Source organism: Eleutherodactylus coqui, chromosome 5 (genome assembly GCF_035609145.1).
Source record: "Eleutherodactylus coqui strain aEleCoq1 chromosome 5, aEleCoq1.hap1, whole genome shotgun sequence".
Lineage (NCBI taxonomy): Eukaryota > Metazoa > Chordata > Amphibia > Anura > Eleutherodactylidae > Eleutherodactylus > Eleutherodactylus coqui.
The window spans coordinates 187,548,904-187,563,251 of NC_089841.1; the positions used below are offsets into that span (position 1 = coordinate 187,548,904).

Below are 14,348 nucleotides of genomic sequence, written 5' to 3' on the forward strand. Positions count from 1 at the left end.
CTGTAACCTCCGCTCGTCTAAGCCTTCTAAAAGCTACTACAATGCTTTCCAGAAGAGGAAAAACACAATCCGCTGCTCCACTTGCTGGTGGGAGTACAGTGACAGCTAAAAGAAAGATCTCCAAAGCTCCTCCACAGAGCGTATCAAGTTTCTTTACAGCCCAAAGCGCTGATAGAGGAGAGACTGCTGTGCCCCGCAGCTCCCCCCCTCCCTCCTGCTCTCCTGCAGATAAGGAGACAGCAGCTGATTCTCCACACAGCAGAGAGGTTTCTCCGACAGCAGGCATTGCAGAAGACTTTATGGAAACATCCAGAGAGCAGCAGCGAACTCCTGCACTACAAGAAGGGGTGAGTGCATTCTCCATTAAGACCCCTGTGAAAAGTGCAACATGTAAAATGGCACCCAGCCACAGCTCTCAATCGGAGGCAAGCCCTTCCCCCACTGCTAGCCCAGAGAAGCAGAGGCAGAGAGTGTCTTCTCCCTCTCCCCCAGACAATATGATAGATCTAACTGCAGACCCTATTCTAAGTCTACCTTCTACAAACCAACCAGCTTCAGAGCTATTCATTAAAAATCTAGTGGAGAGACTCTATGCAAAAAGACCTGCACAAGCTGTCCTCCTCAGTAAATGTCACAATTCAAGAACTAGGCGACCGAACAGATCACGTCGAAAGTAAAATGGCGGAACTGACCTCCTCCCACAATAACTTAATCGACTCGCACTACGCCTTAGAAGAAGTAGTCGCCATAAAAAATAAACTCACCACATTAGAAGACAGAAATAGACGTAACAACGTCAAATTCCGAGGAATCCCAGAAACTGTCACTCAATCTAATTTGAAAGACTTTCTTTCTCAATTAATTCAAGCAATCCTCCCAAACTCCTCAGAGCAAGAACGTCTCATAGATAGGGCACACAGACTGCCCAAACCAAGCTTTATTCATGCAGATACCCCAAGAGACGTAATTGCCAGAATTCACTTTTTCCACATTAAAGAGGCCATGATACAGTCTTCACGGAAAACCAATAATTTACCTAACCAATTTTCTCTGGCATCCAGCTATTCATAGCCCTGTCCAAAACAACAATGCAAGCAAGACGTAATCTGACACCCATTACCACAGCTCTCCGTGCTAACAAAATTCTGTACAAATGGGGATTCCCGACAAAGCTATTAATCCACAAAGATGGCTCCCTGCATATCATTACCAACCTTCAAGAAGGAGAGAAACTTCTAAAGACATGGGGAATAACTACTGCAGAAAAAGCGCACCTGACCCCAGCGGCAAAGACCAAGAAAACATCCAAAAATGGGACCCAACCTACCCATCCATGAAAGTAATTGACAGCTCCATCATCTGGAGACCGTTCTCTACTCTCCGGCTCTTCTGGAAATGTTTCCTTAATTCTACTATTAAGGAAGGCTGACAAACGTCAGGCGAACTCTTCCCTCCCCCCCTTTGATAACATGCAGGTATCAAATCCTGCCTTTCTATACATCTCCTGTATATGTTTTGTTTTTCTATCTTATTTTTGCAGGCAACAGAATCGTCCCGCCACAGCTTCAACTCGAGGCGATCCTGCTATGTTCATCTCATTACGTATGTTTAACTGTTTTAATGTTATTATTTATGCAGTCACACTTCACGTACAAAACATCAATGCATCTCACTTAACTAGCCATGACACTTAAAGTCATCTCCCAGAATGTGAGGGGGTTAAACTCACCCTTTAAAAGGGCCTCAGTATGGAGAGACGCTAAACAAACAAAAGCAGACATTGTCTGCCTGCAGGAGACACACTTTTCCTCCATAGCCTGCCCAAAATTCTCCAACAAGAGATTCCCACAAATATTTATGTCTTGCGCCTCAAAGAAGCGAGCAGGGGTGTTGACTGCATTTGGAACTAATGTTAATTTTGTGCTTGAAGAACAACTCGCTGATCCTAAGGGACGATACCTCATCCTTGTAGGTACCCTAAACGAGTGTCCCATCACAATAGCCAACATATATGCTCCGAATAAAGCCCAGATCTCCTTTCTAAACAAAGTTATAAAAAAAGTTAAAAAGATACAAAAGGGGAAATTAGTAGTCTGTGGAGATTTTAACATAACCCCAGACAGAGAAATGGACTCCACAAACAAACAAAGGACATCTCCCAATCTGTCCCCATGGCTATGTAAGGAGGCACTCTATGACTCTTTTAGATGTCTTAACTCTACTTCTAGGGAATTCACCTTTTTTTCCCCTAGGCACAAATCCTTCTCGCGCATCGACTTATTTATAGTGGACAGATGGACCCTACCCGCAGTTAAATCATCTGAAGTTCATGTAGCAACTTGGTCAGATCATGCCCAAATATCTTTAAAGCTTGATCTAGGACCCCCCAGAGGAACAACAAGAATATGGCGAAATAATATTTCCTTAATTAAATCTCCCAAAAACAAAAAAATAATAGCCAAATCCCTAAAGGAATACTTCAGTCTAAATAACAGCCCTGAAATAAATCCGTTTACCTTATGGAATGCCCACAAGGCAGTGATCAGGGGCACCATGATCAAATTAAATGCACAATATAAAAAGAACAAACAAAAACAAATCGACGAGCTTCTAATGCAGATTCAAAAATTTGAACTAAACCTACAGAACTCCCCCTCTGGCCCTGATCTATTAGACCTAGCAAAGACAAGAAGAATGCTCAGATCAGTTCTATTAGAGGAATTCAACAAAAATACCAAATACCTAAAAGCAAATTATTACTCCTCTTACAATAAACCCTCTAAACTAATGTCAAACCTGGCCAGACCTAAACATATCAAAGCAAAAACCCCTTTTCTACTCAAAACAAAAACCCCAAACATAAAACTCACCCACCCACAGGACATTGCGAACGAGTTTAGCTCCTTTTATGCTAACCTCTACAACTTGAAACTAGACCCAGCAACCCCTCAACCAAATTCAACAATAATTAAGGATTTCCTACAAAAAATAGATCTACCTACAATTGACACTACAATCCATAACTTGGATAACCCTATCTCCACTGAAGAAGTTGAAAGGGCAATTAAACTCCTAAAAAATTTCAAGTCACCGGGACCTGACGGGTTTGCTAACGAATATTATAAGATATACGCCCACATTCTAACCCCTTATCTTACAAACACATTCAACGAAGCAATGTTAAAAGGAACCATGCCCCCGGAAATGCTACAGGCCACCATTATTACCATTCCCAAGCCGGGAAAGCCAACGGAATCTACAACGAGCTACAGACCGGTATTGCTCCTTAATACCGATACGAAATTGTACTCCAAAATTCTAGCCATGAGATTAACTCAGATACTCCCGACCATAATCCATAATGACCAGGTTAGATTTACTAAAGGTAGACGAGTGTCTGATGGCACAAGACGAATGGTAAACCTAATGTCGGGCATGGGGTCAAGTCGAACGCCTTCTCTCCTCCTTTCTTTGGACGCGGAGAAGGCGTTCGACAGAATTCATTGGGACTTCGCATTTGAGGTTCTGAGAAAATTCGGAATAAGAGGAGGCTTCTTAAGAGCAATCAAAGCCCTGTACACAGCTCCATCAGCCAGGGTTTTGGTAGATGGCGCTCTGTCCAACCCATTCCAGATAACCAATGGAACAAGGCAGGGCTGCCCCCTTTCCCCTCTGCTGTTTGTAATAATAATGGAGCCTATGGCAGAACTAATTAGAAGCTCACCGCATGTCAGAGGCTTCTTGATGGGTGGTAGACAGCACAAAATCGGACTATACGTTGATGATGTGCTCCTGACACGCACTAACCCACTAGACTCCCTGAGAGAGATATATAACATCATTTCATCTTTTAGTAGGGTTTCCTTTTACAAGCTAAACATCAATAAATCCCAAATTCTAGGTATCAACATCCCTCCTTCCCTGAAGGAAGCCATTAAAATGGAATTCAAATTTCAGTGGCACTCATCAATCCCCTACTTAGGTATAAATTTATGTTTTCCGACAGCAGAAATGATATCTGCAAACTTGGATCCACTCTACACCTCAATACAAAAAGAACTAGAAGAGTTAAGTAAAATTGAATATTCTTGGTTTGGCAGAATCACACTATTTAAAATGCTGATTCTCCCAAGAATTTTATATATCTTTCGCAATATAGCTCTCCCAATACCTTATAATAAAATCAACGAACTTCAAAAACAACTGCTACGATTTATATGGAACAATAAGAGACCAAGGGTCGCATCTTCTATAGTCTATCTCAATCGAAGACAAGGTGGTTTGGGGGTTCCTGACCTGTGGTCATATTGCCAAGCCATAAACCTAGACTTATCCAATCCTTGGCTATCTAACTCTCTAACCACAACATGGGCTTATATAGAGAAAAATCTAAATAATAACAGAAGCCTAAGATCCTTGCTGAAAGCGACTGCAATCAGTGGAATGTACCCACTTCCCATGGCTAACCTGGACATACAGAGGCTTCCCCCCCCTATGCTGGCAACCCTACAGGCCTGGAATCTCTACACCCAGAGACTGAAATCGAGTCCCGATGGGGGCTCAATTGACCTCCCCCTGGAAATACTAACTTATTATATTCCAGATATATCGATTACGAGGTGGCTTAGACTTGGAATCAAACGACTGAGAGACTTGTTCGTGGGAGAGAAGATTGCTCCCTTCCAGACCTTGAGAATGTCCTTTGGTGTCTCCTCAGATGACTTTCACCTATATTGCCAAATTAGGTCATATTTGAATATGTCCCATTTGGAGAATTGTTTCCTCCCCAAAGGATTGATTGACTTCCTTTTCAATAAAGGACCAAAGGGTGTTTCACATACGAGATATTGTTATAATACCCTGACCGGGGATATGGGTAAACAAAAAAAAGTTCATCTCCTGAATTGGGAACGCGACTTAAAAAGCACATTTCCCCAGAAACAGTGGATTCTTTCCTTTAACTGGGCAAATAAGTCCACGCTGTCCGCAAACCTTCTCCAGACACATTATAAAGTGTTAACCAGATGGTATTACACACCTGTTAAATTAGCCAAATGCTTCCCCAACACAGACAAACTCTGCTGGAGAGGTTGTGGACAGGAAGGCACGTTGATTCACATACTTTGGGAATGTCAACTCATCCATAAATTCTGGAAGGCAGTCTTCCACACCATACGTAAGGTCACCCATAACGCAGTCCCCCAAAGACCAGAATTGGCATTACTGCTACTGAGATGTGACGAGATCCCCCCAACGGTGCGAAAATGGACTTGCCACATCCTTATGGTAGCCAAACTAGCCTTAACCAGGAAATGGAGGTCTAATCCCCCCCCCCACAATAAATGAGGTACATGATATTATGGCAGACCACTGCTCATATGAAAAAATCTATGCTCTATCCAACGAAACTATGCCTAATTTTCATCGCACATGGAACCCCTGGACACAATATTATTCAAACAGAACCACCCCCCCCCTTGCTGAGAAAGTAATCACACATAACGAAACTCAGATATGGATGTTGTAGTGATCCAATTACTGCATTTCAGTTTTCAAGGATTTATTCCTTAGTCTCATCTTTCTGCTAATTATCTTTAAACTTAATTCTTAAAGGGGTTGTTCCGCGCCGAAACGGGTTTTTTTTTTTTCACCCCCCCCCCCCGTTCGGCGTGAGACAACCCCGATGCAGGGGTTAAAAAAGAACACCGGAGAGTGCTTACCTGAATCCCCGCGCTCCGGTGACTTCTTACTTACCTGATGAAGATGGCCGCCGGGATCCTCTCCCTCGGTGGACCGCAGGGCTTCTGTGCGGTCCATTGCCGATTCCAGCCTCCTGATTGGCTGGAATCGGCACGTGACGGGGCGGAGCTACATGGAGCCCCATTGAGAACAGAAGAAGATCCGGACTGCGCAAGCGCGGCTAATTTGGCCATTAGACGGCGAAAATTAGTCGGCTCCATGGGAATGAGGACGCTAGCAACGGAGCAGGTACGTGAAAACCTTCTTATAACTTCTGTATGACTCATAATTAATGCACAATGTACATTACAAAGTGCATTAATATGGCCATACAGAAGTGTATAGACCCACTTGCTGCTGCGGGACAACCCCTTTAACCCACGCATCGGACTATAAATGAAAAATTGTGGGTAATAGTCCGATTCACACGGACAAAAGTTTTAATTGTTGGACAAAGCATGTGTACCCTGCTATTTTTCTCATGAATATACAATATGTTACACATTGTGCACATGTATTCTCATGTACTGTTTACCCATGCAATAACCCAATGAAAACTATTTGTTAAAAAAAAAAAAAAAAAATTGGGGGCAAGAACCTGGAGGCAGCCCTCAGAAAAAATTGTTTAGACAGAGCCTGGAGGCAGCCCTCTGAAAAAAATAGTTTTTACAGAGCCTTTCAGCTCTCTGAGGGCGAGCACCCACTGGCGTTTGCGTTTCCCGCGGAAAAAAAAACGCAGCGTTTTCGCCGCGTGTCCCGCGTTTTTTCCGCGCGTTTCCGCGGCGTTTTTCGCGGCGTTTTCGCGGCGTTTTCGCGGCTTTGCCATTAATTACCATGGAGAAAAATAAGGACACATATGCAACTGACAGTTCCTATGTTAAAAACGCAAACGCAATGCAAAAAAAACGCCAGTGGACAGGAACACATGTTATCTCTATGCCTGTGCAGGAAAAACGCAAAACGCAAAACGCAAAACGCAGGTAAAAAAACGCCAGTGGGTGCTCGCCCTGAAGAATTGGCTGTTCAGCGTGCTGACATGCTGGTTTAGGAGGAGGAGGAGGAGGAAGATCAGAGAAGGATAGACCAAGCTACTTCTACCCTTTTTTGGGGCAATAGAGGGTGCATGGTTCTCCAGTTCCAGCTTAAAGATACTGTTACCATGAGGCCGGTCAGGGACCACGGGTGGCAGTGGCGTGGTTCGCTGCGGTATTCTGGGATGGTGTTGTGCCTACGTTCGGGTCGGCGAGTGTAAGCACCGTACTCTGGTGTGCGGGCGTGGCGTGTGGCATGCGTGCCTGCTATGAGAGGCGCGCTCTCTACCTCTGTGAGTTATAGTGGCTGGCTGGGAGCTCCAGTCAGCCGGCTTGATTGGTCTCCACCCAAGGGGCGGAGACTCCTGAATATAGTCTCGCAACTGCTGATAGCAATTGCCAGTTATTTGTTCCATTACCTGTATGTCTGACTTCGGTCCTGCTCCAGTGAAAGTTACCTAGTCTTGATCCAGCTCTGCCTGTGTTCTGCGGTTTTCCTGTTGTGTTGGTTTATTCTATTGGCCTAGCCTGTCGGTACTAGTAAGTTGTCATCTGCATAGGTGCGGTGGTTCCTTCCTGTCCTGTCACTAGGCAGCGTAGGGTCAGTGTTGCTGGCCTGGACCTGTCCACTTTTGGGGCTACCTTCAGAAAGGGACATTGGCATGGGTGAGGGTCAGGGAGTCCTGCGCCATGTGTACCTGTGCACACTACTAGTACTATAACAGATACTTTATGTTAAGCTGCTTTCCACTGGTGAAGAAGAGAAATCTGGGGAAATCCAGGCTTTGTTCATCTTAAGAAATGTAAGTCTGTCGGCTCTGTCAGTTGACAGGCAGGTACGCTTATCCGTGATAATCCCCCCAGCTGCACTAAACACCCTCTCTGATAAGACGCTAGCGACAGGGCAGGCCAGCACCTCCAAGGTGTACAGCTCAAGTTCGTGCCACGTGTACAGCTTTGACACCCAATAGTTGTATGGAGCAGAGGAATCATGGAGGACATTGGTACGGTGGGCTATGTACTCCCTCATCATCATTTTACACTGCTCCCTCCTACTCAGCCTAGACTGGGGAGTGGTGACACAGTCTGGCTTGGGTGCCATAAAATTGGCAAAGGCCTCGGAGAGCGTTCCTCTGCCTGTGCTGGACATGCAGCCAATTCCCCTCGTCTCCCCTGCTAGTTGGCCCACTGAACTACGTCCACCACCGCTAGCGTTGTCAGATAGGAAGTTTAGTATCAGCTTTTCCACCAGGGCCTTGTGGTATTGCATCACTCTCGTACTTCTTTCTTCTTCGGGAATGAGAGTGGAAAGGTTCTCCGTATACCATGGGTTGAAAAGGGTGAACACCCAGTAATCCGTGTGGGCCAGAATGCGTCTAACGTGAGGGTCACGGGAAAGGCAGCTTAACATGAAGTCAGCCATGTGTGCCAGAGTCCTAGTATGCAACACATCACTAGGAGGATGGCTCTCAGTCTCCTCCTCCTCCTCTACAGCCCATACACACTGAACAGACGTGAAAGAAGTAGCATGGGTACCCTCTGCAGTGTGGGCAGCAGTCTCTTCCCCCTCCTCCTCCAATACGTTCTGAGAAACAGACCTGAAGGTGGTCTGGCTATCAAGCGATGTATTGTCATCCCCATCTCCTGTTTTATCCGCAAAGCATCGGCCTTAATGCTTAGCAGTGACCTTCTCAGCAGGCAAAGCAGCGGGATGGTTATGCTGGTAATGGCGGCATCGCCGCTCACCATTTGTGTTGACTCCTCAAACTTTCCTAACACCTGACAGATGTCAGACATCCATGCCCACTCCTCTGTGAAGAAGTGCGGAGGCTGACTACCACTCCGACGGCCATTTTGCAGCTGCTATTCAATATTGGCTTTACGTTGCTCGTAAACTCTGGCCAACATGTGCAAAGTTGAATTCCAGCGCGTGAGCACGTCGCACAACAGTCGGTGAACTGGCAGCTGGAAGTGCTGTTGCAGTGTCCTGTGGTGGACTTTCTGAAATGTGCACACACGTGACGCAGCTTGCTGAGCAGCTCAGACAAATTGGGGTTGTTTTTAGGAAAGCGCTGAGCCACCAGATTAAACACGTGGGCCAGGCATGGCATGTGTGTTAGTCAGCCAAGCTGCAGAGCCGCTACCAGGTTATGCCCATTGTCACACACGACCATGCCTGGTTAGAGGTTCAGCGGCGAAAGCCACAGATGTGTCTGCTCTGTCAAACCCTCTTGGGCGGTGTCCCTCTTGTCACCCATGCTCAGGAGTTTCAGCATGGCCTGTTGACACTTCTCCATGGCAGTACTGTAGCGCCTCGAGCTACCGACTGTAAGTGACATGCTAACAGATGGTAATTGAGAGGTGGAAGAGGAGAGAGGGGGGGGGAGGGGGGGGGTTGGAGGAGGTGGCATAATAAGCCGGAGAAACCATGACCGAGGTAGGACCCGCAATCCTTGGTGTGGGTTGCACATAAGCAGACCCAGGGTCAGACTCAGTCATAGCCTCCAAAAGGTTAACCCAATGTGCCGTCAGGTAGATGTAGTGTCCCTGCCCGCCACCACTTGTCCATGTGTCGGTGGTTAAGTGGACCTTCCTAGTAACCGCATTGGTGAGGGCACGGTTGATATTCTGTGACACGTGCTGGTGTAGGGTGGGGATGATGACAGTGGGAAAAATAGTGGCGACTGGGCACCGAGTAGCGAGGGACGGCCGCCGCCATGAGGTTGCGGAAAGCCTGTTTCTACCAGCCTATATGGCAGCATCTCCAGGCTCAGCAGTTTGGAGACATGCACGTTTAGCGACTATGCATGCAGGTGGGAGGCTGCATATTTGCGCTTATGCTCTAATGTTTGTGTTATGGTCAGCTAACGCTGCGCTGGGACACATTGATGGAGGCAGTGGAAGACCGTGCAGATGAAGGGGTGGGTGCAGGGTGGGAGACGCTTATGCCTGGTTCCTGGGAGGGGAATTGCATCTCAATGCCAGCATGCGACAAAGAGGATGAGGCAGTGGTGTGACCTGCAGGTGGTGAATGGCCTTTAGTCCTCCTTGTTGGGTGCTTAGCTATCATATGCCTGCGCATGCTGGTGGTGGTCAGGCTGGTAGTGGTGGCTCCCGTGCTGATCTTGGTACAGCACAGGTTGCACACCACTGTTCGTTGGTCATCCGCACTCTCATTAAAAAACTCCAGACCTTCGAACACCTAGTGCCCTTAGTGCCCTAACAACAACCTCACTGACAGACAACTGTGTCTCATCATCATCATCAACAAATACCTCTTGAGATACTACTTGGAAGTCCCCACCCTCACGACCCTGAGACTGTGAAAGGTCCAAATTTTGGGCATCGGTCACGACAAACTCCTCAGGTGGCTCATGAACCGTTGTTTATGACTCAGGGAAGGGATCTGAGAACAGTTCCTGTGAGTATGCCTGTTCTGAATCTCTCCTTTTCCTGGAGTGACCAGGCTGGGAGGAAGGAGGATCAGCGTGAGGATTTATAGATCCAGTCCCTTGGCTAGCGTGAGTGGACTGCGTGGAAGAGTGGGTGGTGGATAAATTACTGGACACGTTATCCGCTATCCATGTCATCACCTGATTGCACTGTTGTGGTTTTAATAATGGTGTACCACGCAGATCTGCAAACTGTGAGATGAAGCTATGGAGCATAGATACGTGATGTTCTACTTCTCCCTCAGGAGCAGGCAATGTTTCACCCCGCCCAGGACCACGGCCTCTGCCCACACCCTCATTCGGACACCCATGTCCACGTCCTCGTCCTCGACCCTTACCCTTAGTGTTGATCATGTTGTATAATGCAGTGCGTCAAAATGCTACGCAAACTGCGTATGCTTTAAGCCAAAAATAGACAGTGTAAAATGAGTACAGTCTTATTATACAGTGCGGATTGACAGGACACAGATTGAGGGTATTTTATGTACACTTTAAGTCAAAAATAGTGTAAAATGAGTACAGTCCTGTTATATAGTGTGGATCGACAGGACACACATTAAGGGTATTTTGCGTACACTTTAGCAAAGAATAGACAGTGTGAAATGAGTACAGTCTTGTTATATACTGCGGATTGACAGGACACACACTAAGGGTATTTTACATATGCTTTAAATAAAAAATAGACAGTGTAAAATGAATACAGTCTTGGTGTATAGTGTGGATCGACAGGACACAAACAGGTGTATTTTGCGTACACTTTAGGAAAAAAGAGACAGTGTAAAATGAGTGCAGTCTTGTTATATAGTTTGGATTGACAGGACACAGACTAAGCGTATTTTACGTATGCTTTAAGCCAAAAATAGACAGTGCAAAATTAGTACAGTCTTGTTATATAGTGCGGATTGACAGGACACAGACTAAGGGTATTTCGCGTACGCATTAAGCCAAAAATAGACAGTGTAAAATGTGTACAGTCTTGTTATATAGTGCGGATCGAAGGACACACACTAAGGGCTCATTCACATGGGTGCCAATCCACCCGTGTTTCTGTACGATAAGACAGCCGCACCGTGCGGATGAATCTCTGCATGACCGGCTCCATTGCCAGCCATGTGTTCTATCTTCTGGGCGGTGCGGAGAGTCGTCTTATCGTACAGAAACACGGGCGGATCGGCGCCTGTGTGACTGAGTCCTAAGGGTATTTTACATGCGCTTTAAGCCAAAAATAGGCAATGTGAAATGAGTACAGTCTTGTTATATAGTGTGGATCGACAGGACACACACACAGGGGTATTTTGCGTACACTTTAGCAAAAAAATAGACAGCGTAAAATGAGTACTGTCTTGTTATATAGTGCGGATGGACAGGACACACACTAAGGGTATTTTGCGTACGCTTTAAGCCAAAAATAGACAGTGTAAAATGCGTACAGTCTTGTTATATAGTGCAGATCAACAGGACGCACACTTGGGCCTATTATGCAAATGCTTTTAGCGAAAAACAAATAAAAAAATGAAAAAGGAGAGGAGTTTTGTTAGTTCCTATATAGTCAGTGTACACCAGTAGCAGTATACTGTATAGAACCGGCAACAGCCAGGATGCTTGTGAATGCTTTGTGCGCACTAGTGATCGCAGGCAGCCAAACTGATGATGCACAAAAGTGGAGTTGTACTCCTAAAAAGGACTGTTGGGTTCTTTGAAGATGGATCCCTGCCTAAACGCTCCTTCTAACCTACTCTAACGATCTCCCTCATTCATAGCAGCTCTGTCCCTCAGCTAATCCAGCCTCCGTGTGAGGCGAGCATCAGGTGACCTGAGTTTTTATGATCTTAGGTCACCTGATGCGGCCAGCCAATCACTGCTGTAGACGTGCACAGGGTTGGCACGTCGCAGCAGGAGGTGTCAAAGCCTCCCCTGCATGCTCATTGGCTAAAAAAGCCGCTAAACATGTGGGGAGGAGAGGGTAAGATTTTCTCGAAAACCGCGTGGTGCTCGCTCATGTAACGAGTACTTTTGAGTATGCTAATGCTCGGACGAGCATGCTCGCTCATCTCTAATCTTAATTTATTCCTTGAGTGGCCAAAACGATGGAGAACCCCCACAATTGACACAATTTTGAAATCTAGACCCCTTTTCAAATTCATCTAGGGCTGTACTGCATATTTTCACCACATAGTTTTTGAATGAATCGAAGCAAAGCAGAAGGAAAAAACAATGATTTTCATTTTTTTTGGCAACTGTGTCATTTTAAAAACAGTATTTTTTTGTACAGCACATATATGAATGAAGACTTTTACCACCAAATCGCCCTGTTTGTCCTGTGTTCAGAAACATACCCATTGTGGCCCTAATCTTATGTCCGTATGCACAACAGAGCCCAAACCGAAAGGAGCAACCGGAAGCTTTCAGAACAGAAATTTTGCTTGAAGGTGTTTCAGGCCCTATTGCCCACTTGTAGAATCCTTGAGCAGTCAAAATGATGGACAACCCCCACAAATGCCCCAATTTTGAAAACTAGACCCCTTAACAATTGCATCTAGAGGTGTACTGCGTAGCAGAACAAAAAAAAAACGATTTAAATCTTTTGGGCAAATGTGTCATTTTAAAAACAGGTCTTTTTTGTACAACACTCATATGAATTAGGGTTTCACCACAAAATGGATACCTCTGTTTGTCCTGTGTTTACAACCATACTGATTATAGTCCCAATTTGATTTCTGTACATATGGCTAGGCCTACAATCGATGGAACTCCCGTTGGATTTCAGGGCACAACTGAATAAATTACAGACCCCATTGCTCACTTGTGCAGAAAAAAAAATTGACTCCCTAAAAATAATTTCCCTACCTCTGTGCCTTTTTGGCATTCCCTAAATCTTGGACAAAAGTAATAATGTAAACTGTATGATATGTCAGAAAACAGGGGTAATTACGGGGGCCCCGTTAGGATGGGCACATGGGGCAGTAAAGCCGGGTATCCCTCTTCCTCCCATGTTTGCTGCAAGCTGGACACTTTTTTTGGGGGGGTATTTCTTGACCTCAGTGGCAGGGTGTAAAAAGTGTCGCTCTATGAGGCTTCATAAGCCGCCGCTCAGTAGTTGCGTATGGACTGTGGGTATATCCACGACCATAGAGCACAATGGGCTCTATGTCACGGATATCCGCGGTAAAATAGAACATGCAGCGTTCCATCTTCTGCAAGTGGATTGCGTAATTCCGACCCACTAATGTGATCGGAATTGTGTAATCCAATGCATTTGATTGAACCCTGGATTACTGCTGATCAAACACATGCGGAATCTGAAATTCCTGTCTCGTCATGTGAGACCGGCCTATGGCAGATTGCTACCTTTTTATAACGTGACGGGAATTGCTCAACAAGACCACAGGTCACTGCTCCAGGCTCTTGGCTACCTGTAGTCGAGAGCAAGGAGATGTAAAATTTCCTGGGCCCTCCTCAGCTGCTGTTCACGTATCTGGAATTTTGCCAGCAGGCACATGTACAGAAGCTGGAGAAGGTCTGTGGAGGAGGATTGCATCAGGATTCAAATGCAGAGGCCTTCGGTAAGAAGTTTCATCTCCTCTCACTGATCGTATGGGTGAGGGGAGAATAAACATCATCTTTTTTTTCACTTTTAAGTGATCGCCATTATCCATATATATAATTTTATCTCCCCTCACGGATATGATCCATGAAGGGAGATGAAACTTAAACTATTTGAACTTTTTTTTTTACATTTTATTTTAACTTTACAAGATCGTTATTATCCATTGGATAACGGCAATCACGTGACCAGGGACAACATAATGCCCAGGCTCTCAGCTATATTTAGTAGCCATGAACAGGGAAATTTTAAATTACCACGGCAATCTGCCGCTTTTGCGCTTGTGTCCACCATTTTGGCAATGGGCGTGTGCGTAGAAGCCGGGGTAAGGTCTGTGGATAAATCCGGGGTCCTTAGGTACATAATTGCTTCTCCCCTCATGGATATGAGCCGTGAGGGGAGGTAAAACAAACTTTTTTCTTTTTCTTTTTTTACACTTTTATTTTTACTTTTACATGATTTCTGTTATCTATTGGATAACAGCGATCATGTGACCAGGAACCACATACAGCAGTTCCCGGT

At 45.5% G+C, this 14,348-nt stretch overlaps 1 long non-coding RNA gene across 1 annotated transcript in view; it reads left to right on the forward strand.

Annotated features, from left to right (window-relative positions):
• Positions 1 to 244: 244 nt before the first annotated feature.
• The window catches only part of LOC136628216 (uncharacterized), a 110,092-nt gene continuing 95,988 nt past the window's right edge, over positions 245 to 14,348 (forward strand). The window contains exon 1 of the long non-coding RNA XR_010792861.1: positions 245 to 347. This is a non-coding gene — a long non-coding RNA (uncharacterized lncRNA). The remainder of the gene's footprint in view (positions 348 to 14,348) is intronic.